Source organism: Pelobates fuscus, chromosome 2 (genome assembly GCF_036172605.1).
Source record: "Pelobates fuscus isolate aPelFus1 chromosome 2, aPelFus1.pri, whole genome shotgun sequence".
Taxonomy (NCBI): Eukaryota; Metazoa; Chordata; class Amphibia; order Anura; family Pelobatidae; genus Pelobates; species Pelobates fuscus.
Window position 1 is genome coordinate 383,723,317 of NC_086318.1, and position 13,037 is coordinate 383,736,353.

At 37.2% G+C, this 13,037-nt stretch overlaps 1 protein-coding gene across 4 annotated transcripts in view; it reads left to right on the forward strand.

Moving 5' to 3' along the window:
• Positions 1-13,037, forward strand: part of MEIS1 (Meis homeobox 1) — a 131,651-nt gene that overhangs the window by 60,064 nt on the left and 58,550 nt on the right. The window lies entirely within an intron of this gene.

Consider the following 13,037-nt stretch of genomic DNA (forward strand, 5'->3'; position numbering starts at 1 on the left):
ACTCCAGGCCACATGTGTGTGTATATATATGATGATACCTTTTTTATTGGACTAACATAATACTTAAAGTACAAACTTTACATATATATATATAGCTTTAGCATTAGTAATAATAATAGCTTGCTGTAGTATCACAATATGTAAAGCTATTAGAACCTATTCATAATATCATTACTATAGAAATGTTTATTTAACCTTATGGCTCAGGCTATGCCTATATTTTCATACATCCAAAGGAAACCAACAATGTCTAATAATTTCTTCCTGTGTATTCCCTAGTGGCTACTAAAGCGTTGTTCATTGTTCAAATTGGTTCTGAGTAGCTTATTGTCTTTGCAGGTATTGCTTATTCAGTTCTTTAGATATCGCACGTTCTCTCTCATTGCAACATGCACAACAAATGGGTGTAGGATGAAACATGTGCAGACTTTCAGATAGTGAATGCTTAAATATGGTACAACATTGATTGTGTCTACTTTTTTAAGTAGATTTCATCCCATCATCACAATCTATGCCCCGAAGAATATTGTCCTATTGTTCTATAAAACTGTCCTCCGAGTAAGTTAATACATTTTGAAGAATAATCTTTATAAGCTATGATGAAGTCATTTAATTATTCGTCCATTAGGGTTTAAACAGATCATTTATTTTTATTTGTCAATAGAATTCCTATAAATTAAAAATAGATTTGCAAAATACAGGATGGCTTTAACGGTTGCTGGTGAAATTAGAAATGTTACTTGTTGACTGGTTTGCAAAATTGAAGAATGTTTTTTTTAGTTTTTTTTTTTTATGTATTCACGCTGGTGTCTGTGAACACAATTCAATGAGTGTTTTTTTTTCTTTTTTCAAACTCACATATAATCTCGTATAGACTCTCATTACATAAAAATAGAAATCATTTTTGGATATATACTTTTTATCCAAGATTCACAAGTTGTGTAACAAAACAAACAAGCAAACAAGCAACATAGTAGAGAAAAAAGGCTTTCAAGTTACGTGCGTAGTATTGATACAATAGAAGTCTAGATACTTTTCAATAATGAATACTTACAAGTGTCTCTGTGTGTGTGTGTGTGTGTGTATATATATAATATAGAGTCAGAGAAGGATATTGCTTTCTCCAAGAATACATCCGAACACTATAGGTGTCGTGGGAACTAAGAGCCTCTGCCTCCTGAAATTCTTTTCTGCAGCCAAATATAGCATGGCAGCCATAAAAATGCCACAAACTCAGTCCAGTACATTGCTTAATAAGTCTATGCATGTGTAGAATCATTTATATAAAAAAAGAAATCTATAAATCTATCTATAGTCCTATAACCTACATTTTTTAATTTAAATTAAAAATGTTTTTTCGTGCTGCTCAAAAATATTTTTTATTTACAAATACAAAAGCCAAATGCAAGTAAGCTATACGTATAAAGGACAAACTATACAAGAACAAGCTGAATTCAAAGGTTCTCTTGAACAAGCAGAGTGTATCGCATGTGATAGCCCAGCCATCCAAACAGTGCCAAACATGTGTACCTCTTTTTATCTCTGGGACTGAGAATGCTAAAACATCCCCGACTCGGTGACTGCTATTGAAAAGGTGATACATGACCTGCCTAGTGACTGCTAAAAGACTTCAAACTGGCATTGAACAATTCCTAATAGTAACCGTGACCCCCAGGTTGCTCATTTCCTGCCTGTTAATGCCCTGCAAGGTTAAATCCAGGTCTTCTTAGAAGCACTAGTTGCCATGAAATTCTCTCCCCATTTGTCACTATTACTTAGTCGATCAGGGTAGAGTTTCAAATAACGATACATTATGCAGAGACCTTAATTGACACTACCTGATTTTCAACTTAGTGATGATTAAAACCAGCAAAATGCAAATCTGTGCACTTTCATGTCATGCCACATTATGTTTTATTATTTTCAGTATCCTCTTTCCAAAGCCATAAGGCAAGCCTTTGATAATTTTCTGCAGATTATTTTAATGGAAGGCTCCCAGCGCAGATGGATTCTGCCGCTATTTCCCATAGTAACTCATTTCGTAAACCTAGGGCCTGTGCAGGAATGTGTGTAGTTTACTTTAATGTTGATGTACTTAACTGACAACCCTCAGCAGATGTGAGCTCCACAGCGACCTTATGTTTGCATCCTTTTAAAGAAAAAAAAAAATTATATCATGTTATTTTTTTTCTAAAGATGCATCTCGGAATTCTAATTAGTTTTTTTTTTTTAAAGTGTGTATATGTAGCAAAATATATAATGACTTTGAAGGGAACTTGGTATAAAAAGTTTAACTTGATTGGCTTTGAGTGGTCCCCAAGTTCAGACATTGAGAAGCAACTTTCAGGGGTCATTGAATTACTATGTGTTCAAATCAGTGAGAGTGTTATCCTTGTTAGTAGCCCAGTAGCTTTTAACCCCTTTGTGGCAAAGGAATGAGTCAGATAATATAAAATTACCACCTTGTGCATTCTTATTTCAATCCCTATATGAAGAAGGGTTTTCTAATGTAAGATTTGTTTAAGAAACAGATTCCGATACGATTTAGTTATATAATTTAAAAACTACCTACATAATAAATAAAATTAGACTAGCATGTCAAAATAATAATAAGCCCCAGTGATCCTATTGATATTTACAGACAAGGAGCGATGCTCATTAAAACCACGTCCCTCGCATACTGAATTTTTTATATGTTAAATGTGTACTTATATATGTGCTGATCATCAATCATTTTCTTTAGACAGTACATCACTGAGTTCTGTGCTCTATAGATCACTTTAGTCATTGTGGAATTACAAAGGTAGTCTTTCGGTAATGCTGTAAGTCCTCAAATAATTGATAACACGCTTGGTTTAACATTTTATTGACACAGGATTCACACAGATTTCTCCAAGAATAAACTAGAGCACAGTTCCACTATTGTTAAGCAGGCATACAAACAAACAAAAACAATGTAATAGCAGCCTGGCAGGATAACTTGTTCAAATATTTAGCTTAATCATTTCAAGCTTCTTCCCTATATGTTAAAACTATTTACAAGCAGTGGGTATCCTCGGTATTTATGTCTTGTACTTGCTGTGTATTACACGGGGGAAAGGATAAGTAGTGACTTAAATAATCCTTTTCTAGGTCTCATTTGTTGGATGTTTACCAAATAGCAGAATCTAATAAAATATTAACTATGTCTACAAACTTAAGTTACCTGTGATACGTTCTTTAATTTGATCTCTTGCTTCGCTCAGTCAGAAACGTACGTGCCAATGATGAGTTTACATAAGGTGCAAGCACAGATTGTCTTTCTGAATTTTATATATTGTTTATCTAATGCCAAATACATACTTAGTTTTTCAAGCATGAGCCTTAAAGGGTCATCTAATTGAAGTGGTCTGGGTGCTGTGTCCCTTTTGCACCTAGTGCTGCAATGCTAAACATTGCTGCTCCAGAGAACTGCAATGTTTACATTGCAGCTCTAAGTCTGTCCACTAGAGGGCTTCTGGAATCCAAATAGACTCTGAAGGTATCTGCTCTCCATGAGGACCTCCAGCGTCAGATTTTTCCCATAGGAAAGTATTGATCCAATGCTTTCCTACAGGGCTGCCATCAGAAATTTTGGGACTCCTGACACAGCTCAAGGTCTAGGCCCCCCGGGGCCTTCCCCCGAGTCCACCCCAAGTCCGCCCACAGGCCTGCCTCAGAGTCCGCCAAAAGGGATGCAGTGTGTGTACTGATTGTGGTGTATGTATAGTGGATGTAGAATGTGTGTATTGGATGCAAAGTGCGTGTGTAAAGTGGATGCGGTCTGTGTAATAGATGCAGTGTATAGTGGATGCAGATTGTACATTTGTGTAATGTATGAGGTGTGTGTTTGTGTAGTGGATGTAGTGTGTGTATAGTGAATGCAGAGTGTGTGTGTGTGTTTCTGTAGTGGATGTAGTATTTGGGTGTAATAAATGCGGTGTATATTAGATGCAGAGTGTGTGTGTGTGTAGTAGATGTAGTGGGTGTGTATAGTGAATGCAGAGTGTGTGTTTGTGTAGTAGATGTAGTGTGTGTAGTGAATGCAGAGTGTGTATAGTGCAGGTTGTTTGTGTGTATTAGATGCAGTGTGTATAGTGAATGTGGAGTTTGTGTTTGTGTAGTACATGTAGTGTGTGTGTATAGTGGATGTAGTGTGTGTTTGTGTAGGTATGTAATGTGTGTAAAATGGAGGGGCATTTAAAACATTTTTACATCTTTTTTAAATATTTTATTTTGTAACATTTGATTTTACTCCCCTCTCCTGCTTCTTACCTGTCCAGGAAGGGTGGAAAATTGCATTCCCTGGTGGTCCAGTGACTTGGTGCTCTGAGCCAGCCTCTGGACTCTGCAGAAGGGGCTGACAGCACACTCTCCCTTCCCTTCCCAGTAGCTCCCCTGTCTAACTCTCGCGGCCTGTGTGCCATGCGGAGCATTGCCATGGTAACCCGTGCCAACACTCTGATGGCTGCGGGACAAGTGAGATTTAGACAGCGGAGCTGCTGGGAAGGGAAGGGATAGTGTGCTGCGGGCCCCGGGCTATCTGTTTGTTGCAGAGGGGCTGGCAGCACACTCTCACTTCCCTTCCCAGCAGCTCCAGTCTCTCTCGGCCTGCATGCTGAGCGGAGCATTACAATGGTAACCCGTAGCGGCGCTCTGGCGGATGCGGGACGCGCAAGATTTAGACAGGGGAGCTGCTGGGAGGGGAAATGAGAGTGTGCTGCGGGCCTCCTCTGCAACAAACAGATAGCCGGGGGTCCGCAGCACACTATCACTTCCCTTGGTTCAATTCACCATAGAGAGATGGTGAATTGAACTAAGCAAATTCAGGGTTACAGGGCCCTCATCTAATCCCTGGGCTATCAGCAGCTCTAGACCTAAGATACTCCTATGGTTAATCCTGCTCTGTTTGTGGCAAAGATATTGATTGAATGTAGTCTAAAAAAAAACTCTTGTGCTAGAAGATTTTATCTTCTATAAGAAAATAGTGTTGCTTCCACCACTGGGACAATCAGCGTGATATAGATACTTGCAAGTCTGACCCTGGATTGTTTGTCTTGTACCTTCCTCTCTGATTATCCAACATCTAGGGGCATCTTGTATAACTGATATGTCATTGGAACTAATTAGGAAGCCATATCACTGACTCCACAGGGAATACTGAATGAATTAATAGTCTCTTCTGAGTGAAGTATAGAGATTAGTATGTTTACAAGGATTCAGAGATGGTTTCATGTCAAGTCTGTCCAGACAAGCTGCCATAAGACTCTTTATAGCACTGTGCTACTGTAATGTAGACTTAATAACAACTCTGTGCTGTTCTAGAGTACGCTTCCATGGAACACTATGTTACTCTAAAATATGCTTCCCTAGAATGTTGTGCTCTTCTTGTAGGTTTCCTTAGAACATCAAGCTGTTCTAGAGTACGTTTTATTAGAATACAGGATTTCCAAATATGCTTCTATAATAATGATGTGCTATATATAGTGGCCCGTTTATGAGGTTTTCTGTCTGGTTACGAGGTTTAATATACCACATTACGGTGTAAATTCCCAGAAACAAATATTGTTAGTTCCATTACAGAATTAAAGATTGAGAGAAATGTATTACTGACATTAATTTTCTAGGTCACCTAAACCATGTGTCTAGTATCTGGTAATAAACATTGCAATAGACGATTGGGCCTTAAACTGTCTAAAAATGTACAGTTTGCTTAAACATACAGCCTTTTTTTTTTGTATAATTTCCAAAATAGATAAACTGATGCAAATACTATTACTGTTAATTATGTACGCAAAGTGAATGTCCTTATTAAATAAAAGTGATAACCAACAGAAAGGTTTGCTTTCCCCGAAACGTTATCTGTTTAACCTGTTATTTTAGTTTGGCCTTTTTTTTTTTCACACCTTACACATAAAAACTACAAAGAGTTTAGTGATTTAAGAAAACCGTTAAAAAAAAAAAAAAAAAAAAGATAAACAGTCTCACGCAGTCCTTTGTCTAAACGGTATGAATATGAGCTCCAAGTGCCCGCGTCATTTGTAAGCATTCTTTTTCACTTCTTTCTTAATTTAACAAGAAACAAGTAGTAAATGAAAGCCGCTAGTCGAGATCCCACTGTGAGCCTGGTTTGCACTTGGCTCCCTTGTGAAAAGGCAATTTGCGAAATTATGTGATAGAGTAATTAGACGAAAAGCAGGGCTCGTGATTGTTACCATGCTTGTGTGGTGGGGACCCGCGTTAAAAAAGGAAAAAGATAAAATAACGGATTATTACCCAGGCAAGTTGGCTCGAAGCGTCTTCATTTATTTGTAAACAGAATAATAGTGACCACATAGGAAGTTGCTATAATCACCAGCTCGTAAAGAAACCACAGAAGTACTTTTTCGATTTTATACAGAGTGCTCATGTAAAATTTAAGCTGGGAAGCAGCCTCCCTGTTAATGTAATTAGGATCTAATTTACCACCCTTTGCACACAGATGTAATAATGCTTTAATATTTAGTCAGTCTGTAAGCACTTTATAGTATACCTCGGTGCAGTAGTTAGTGAACAGAAACAGGTGTGAACCCTTTTATAATTCATTTTTACACGGCAAACACATTGTATTTCATGGGAAATATTTACAGGAGACAGAAGAAAAACAATATCTTTGTACAAGGTGGTAATGGACAGTTAGGCCCTTTATAGGCTCATGTATTTCTCAATGGTTAAGTAAATGAAAGGCAACGCAAGAAAAATCAATATGCTTGCAGAGTCTTGGTTGTGCCTCATAGACTTTAGGACATAATGACAGATGTGTTGCATATGAACATTTAAGTATTAATGCCTTGGAACAGCCTTGGCATGCAGGCCAAGAAATATTCGGCAATTTTGTATCGCTAAATGTAATTAGCTGTATGGTCCCCGGACCCCCAAATTTGTCCAGGGATATTGTTTAGTGTGTTTGTTTTGTTTTGTTTGTTTATCATGAACATTGTTTCAAAGGAAGATCGTTCATGAGCTGCGATTTTTCAGTTACAGGTTGTGATCATTTGTAATGAGCTGTAGTGAGAGTTCTTAATAGATTTCAGCAGACAGTGGAGTTTTTTTTTTATTTTTTTTACGTAATGAGATTCCATTTTACTTAAGGAAATCGGGGAAACTGTAATTTGATTGTGATTCTGAGCAAAGGCTTGTGTGATGGATTTAAAAAAATAAAATTGTGTGCTACATGATTACAAAAATAGACTTGTATAATCTGCCACTTGCATAAATCTTATTTTAATCCCTACCATAACGTATTTTCAATGGTATGTACTTGCAATTGTTATATGATGCTACTAATCACTTATTGGCACAGTCACTAGAGATAAAAATGTAAAACTTATTTCACCTCCTCAATGATAGCACACGCGGTTAACATAGAAGACTATACACTCAATAACTAATTAATTGGGGATGCAATATTGGTGGATCACACTTTCCTGATTCCTGTTACATGTTCCACCCTTTACTAAATGAAATGGGCACCACATCATTAGGATCTGCTAATTCTTCTGTTTAAAAAAAATAGTCTTTCAGGTGCTGCAGAGCTCCGGGAAATCTAATAAAACGCTTATTCTTACACAAAGACCTTTACAGGAATGAGGTATGGACATTCTGTCCAGTAGTCCATCAAAATGGGAATCAACTAAGGCTCTGTTTTAGACCTGCCCACTTTAGCAGGTCTTCATATTGGGTGAGAGCAAGGGTCAACAAGGTAGGAGCCGATGGTGACCATGACCATGATGCTATTAGCATCACCAACATTGTTCCTGTCCACAAAGGAGGCACTTCATATTGGCTCACAAGCACTCCAAGAAGACAGGCTGCCCTATAGGACAACTAATCAGAGCTTATACACTGAGCGATGTTGTAGCACTCATGTATGGACATAAAATACCCAGATTTAACCACTGAGTGCACCGCAATCAGTTTTAAACACGTGCTTACGTTACACTTTTTCCTCAGTCCTCCCAACACTGGGTGACACCAAGCTGTAAGGAGATCGGGAGGTTTAAGGGAAAATCAGTGGTCACAGCACCACAATGACATTACTATAATACTCACATTTGTTTTAACAGCCAAATCTGTTAGGTGAATTCTGTTGGTGTACCCCTGTAATAAGAAAAAAAAAAAAATGCAACTAATTTGTACTGCACCTGCCAATCATGAATTATAGATTTGGAAACCCATAGTATAGTGTCTCAGTAGACAGCTTCACATGCAGATCCCTGCTAGATGTTTTTTTTTTATATAAATAATATAAATGGCTTTTATTTCTTGTTAAGGACTGCTGACACAGCAGTTTTCTTTTTCTGTGTAGATATTTCCTGGTTACATGAAGATGAGAAAAAGAAATGTAAAAAACATTGTTGTTGTGCCACGTGTATTTTTATAAGAGTATATGATTAAGTTTATTAATTGTTTTGTACAGATGATCTTAGATGACTTATGTAAACAATTATTTGGTGTGATAGCGCAAAATTATTACAATGTATGGCTATTTTGTAGTCTAATAGGAGAACCTCTTAGATGACGCAGTGAGACAGAGTGTTATGATTGGACTTGTTTAGGATGTATCTGTATTTTGTTATTGGTTGGAGTCGGGCTGTGTTGTGTTATATGGACTAGTCTAGGGGTAGGCAAGCTTTGGAACTCCAGATGGACTACATCTCCTCTGGTGCTTTGCCAGCATTCTCGCTGTAAGAGCATTATGGGAGATATAGTCCACAACATCTGGAGTTTCAAAGTTTGCATACCCCTGGGAATTCAAGTACCTGGTCATTTGCCCACCTTTAACTTCATTGCTTTGTTGATCAAATGTAGTGCTAAAGGTTTTCATTAAAGGAACACTATAGGCACCCTTCTCGATAATGTTATCTGGGTGCCACGTGCCCCAAGTCTTAACCTTGGAGCTGAAAACATTGACGTCCTGCAAGAATGGCCCCATTTTTCTTGCAGAGTTAGCTTGCACTTATGCAAAATAGTGAGGTAAAATTTACTGATACCATCTTACTGGCACAGCGCGGCATTTTGCCATGCATGTGCACTGCCCTCCTAATGCTTTTCTATGGGAAAGCATTGGATTGGCTGAGATCATTGATCTTGATGATCTTAGCCAATGAGGCGGAACTACACAACAGAGGCCAGCGCTGTGAGGGAGGAAAGGAAAGTAAAACTGCCTTTCTAACTATGGCAGTGTTGGTCCAGTCACCTAAACAGCGACTAGGGCACTAGAGCATTATGATTAAACATTTTTTATTGTTAACGCTATTGTTAACACTAAAGAGTTAACAATAGCAGACAGCCTATTCTACTAAACTCACCCCGGCTCCAGTGTTTCTCTGCATCGTATTATAGTCCGTAAGTGTTTTAAAAATATATATAATAACAAAGGTAAAAAAAATGGTTAAAAAAAAAAATGCTGAAAGCCTACAAATCTGGGGGGACACATCTCCCTGTGTGATTCCTAATCTAGACAGCTTTTTTTGTGCGTATTTAAATTTTTTTGCTCCTCAAAGATAGAACACGTACCATAGTACTTAAAGCCTATTGCCCTTTAAAATGTGCAGTACAAAAATACTTTGGTGCTTTATAAATAAAGCTAAGTTAAACTGAGCAGTAGTCTTTTGATATTTTGATTAGTTTAACTTTTGAGCTAGTCTAAAAAGGAAAAGAAAAGAAGATTCATCGGCTAACAGATGACTGATGTTTTATATTTATTCATCAATGAAAGGGTGTCTAGATCATTAGTCTTTAAAAACTGTTTGCAATGTCAAATTTGAATAGTATTTTTTTTTCATTACATAATAAAAGGTATAAAGAATACAAGATTAATTCTGCACAGTACTTGTCTTTTTCTGTTGATTTTTATTGCTTCTGTGGGTTAACTGTAATCTTCCAGAACCATGTTGTCTCTATAACTAGGCCATTTGTTATGTCTGGTCCATTATGGATCAAAGGTCATTTGCAATCCAAAGTCATCAGTTAGTGGTCATTCTTTGTTGAGTCCCAGGATGTCAGCTCACTAGTCACCCATGGCAACATGAGCAGGACTTGCTGTTCTGCAGTTGACGTGGCGAGGTTCCTCTCCCTCCCCCCCCCCCCCTTTTTATTGTTAACAGTGATATGGGAGAAATTGTTCAATAACTACATGTTATTTTGCTATGTAACAAAAATAGCCGACAGCATTGTATAAATTGATAAGCAAAAATTCAGGAAAAGTCGCCTTGTTTTGTAAAGAAAAATAGTTAACGGCCAACAGTAAGTACAGGGAAAATGTAACATACATATTCAAAACGAGATAAAGTTAGAGTCTTCTAGCAGATCTCCGTCGTAAACTCTTCTTTAATTTTTCGTCGTTTTGAGAAGCATTAAGCAAGGGAAGTCACGGATAAAAAGCATAGCTGAGTCAAATCATTCAGCTCAGCGTTTATTGGGACCTAATGTGCCCCAAACCTACACCTCGCCTTGAAAACATCATCAATTACAAGAATGACAGGCCCATGGGATTCACTGGAAGGAGTTCAATTGTGGAAGTCATCATACAGGGGGGAAAGAGTGGCATTAAATGACATCCATCCTATCCGGCTACATCAAACACAGCAAAGAGTAATCTAAGCAAAAGGGAACATGATTTTTAACAAATGTTCTTAGGTGTGTGTTAGATATACATGTCCATGTGTGTGTGTATATATATATATACATATATATTTATGTGTGTTTGTGTGTGTGTGTGTGTATATATATTTATATATATTGTATTTTTTTGTTTGTTTTTTAACAAAGTAATAAAATATCACTAATCACTGTATGATGCTGTATTTTCCATATTTAGTAGTTTCTATTTTCCGCTCATTAAATAATAATGCACTGTGTGTAAATATGGCTTTTGTTCGTTGAATGGGCATTTAGTAAATGTTGTCAAAGTATATGTGGGTGATGTGCCTTTAAAATTATCCTTTGGAAAAAAAAAAACACATTTGAATCACGTGATTTAGCAAAGCACTATGGAATTTATAAATAAGCATATCGTTATATCATGTGGTGGTTGTGTACTCCTCACTTCCTGTTATATTAAAGCAACTTCCTGCTCAGGAAGTACTCATAAAAATGATTGCGAAGTTAAACTACTCCCCCAGCTCCCCCTAGCCTGAAAAATACACAATTTCAAACGTCTTTATTTCCGGTGACACAGTGAAACCTTTCCCGTCGAAGTTAGTAAATAAGCATACATGCAGGAATAGATAGAGTTTAAGTGTAGTGGACGTACAAACCTTAAAAAAGACTTGTTGAAAGAGAGTTTTCCTCTGGAATGCTACATAAATGTAAGAGTGAATAGGACACATTTCTTTTTCTTTTTATGGCAAGGACCAAGCTAATGCCTGTTAAACCTGTAGGAACATATATCTTTCTAGATTCCAGGCTTGTGGAATTGTTTAAGGTGGAAATAGATTGATGATGTTTAGTTTACCTAAAAATAAACATAAGGAGACAAGAACCTGAATTGATGTCCCTAAAGTTGTTTAAACCCAAAGGACTGCTCATGTGAAAAGGAGGTTAAACAAATAAAGATTGTGTGTCAGTCCTTTATCTTACAGATACTGTTACTTGCTCATTGGAAGTCACTGCATTTTAACATTTTAGTACATTGGGGTATTCTGGAATGCCTCACTTATATCAATCACTTTGGGGTTATTTACAAAACTGAAAAAATTGTGGAGAATTGTTGAGGATATGGCAACAACAAAAAAAAAATCTAAAAACTGTGCTATGTTGGCCAACAATTAGTAAGTCCTTTTTCAGTTTGACAGAATTCTAAGCTTGGTTAATAAACCCATATTTATTTAAATCCCAGAAGAAGTTCTTTTAATACCATTTAGTGATAAAAAATAAATAAAAATAGATTGAAAATAACTTTAACATTATCAGAATCTAGTTGCTAGATGGCTTATTGTATGTAGTGCTTTTAAATGTTTTCATAAAACATTTTCATATAAGTAGTCTCGCCAGACTTATAGTATAGAATGAGTGCTAGGTGGAATAGCGATTTTGTCTCGGTTATGTGGTGGTTATGTGCGCATGTCAATGAACAAGCAATTGAAACTCCATGTCCCACAGCACGAGGTTCTAATTTTGATGGCCTAAATAGTAATGAGAAAGAAAATTCAGTTCCGTAGGGATATTAACATGTAACAGTTATTGACAAGTAAACAGTGAAGGGGAGGATGGGGTGGTGGAGGGTGTCCGAGGAAGTCTTCAGGGCAACCCAAACATACATTCCTAAAAATGAAAGACAAATAAAAGTCCTCCAATCAAGACCGCAAGGCAATGTCATCCCAATGTTGGAAGCTCAGCTCACAGCTTCTTGGTTATTGCGGGCATTTCTGCCCTTGTCGTTTGGATTACCGCTGTGCCACGCGCGCAGTTACACAATGCATAAAGGCGAGGGTTATTTCTAGGACAGATAATTGTACATTAATACTCGGTGACACTGTCGCAGAAATGATATGTCAACCTGACAGGGCCTATGTGCTTACATCTGCTGATTGGCTGGAGATAAAGGGGATGTTTGTCAGATCAGACCTCAGGCCTCAATGCTGTAGAGCCAAGGAAGATGTAAGCCATTAATCATGAGCTGCCATCTTTGGTAGACATGCCTTTAACCAATTCGTTGCTAAAACAAATATGGAGGGTTCAAAGCGCATTGTTTCCCTTTTACCGAAACCATATGTTTCTGTGATTTATCCATATTGTATGTTTTCTGTTGTTTTTTTGCAAAGCTCAAGCTTATGTAATTTAAAAAAAAAAAAAGAAATGCCTATATTTTCTTGCTTTAAAACCTTATAATTACATGGGCTCTATTAATATCGCTTGGTTGTAGATCAGGATTTCACATTTGTTTTATTGACGCTACACCTGAGTTAGCAAATGCAACTCGATTTCCCTTTTTTTCCTCTCCTTTCCATTTTTCCCCCCAGCTGGTATGAAAATTA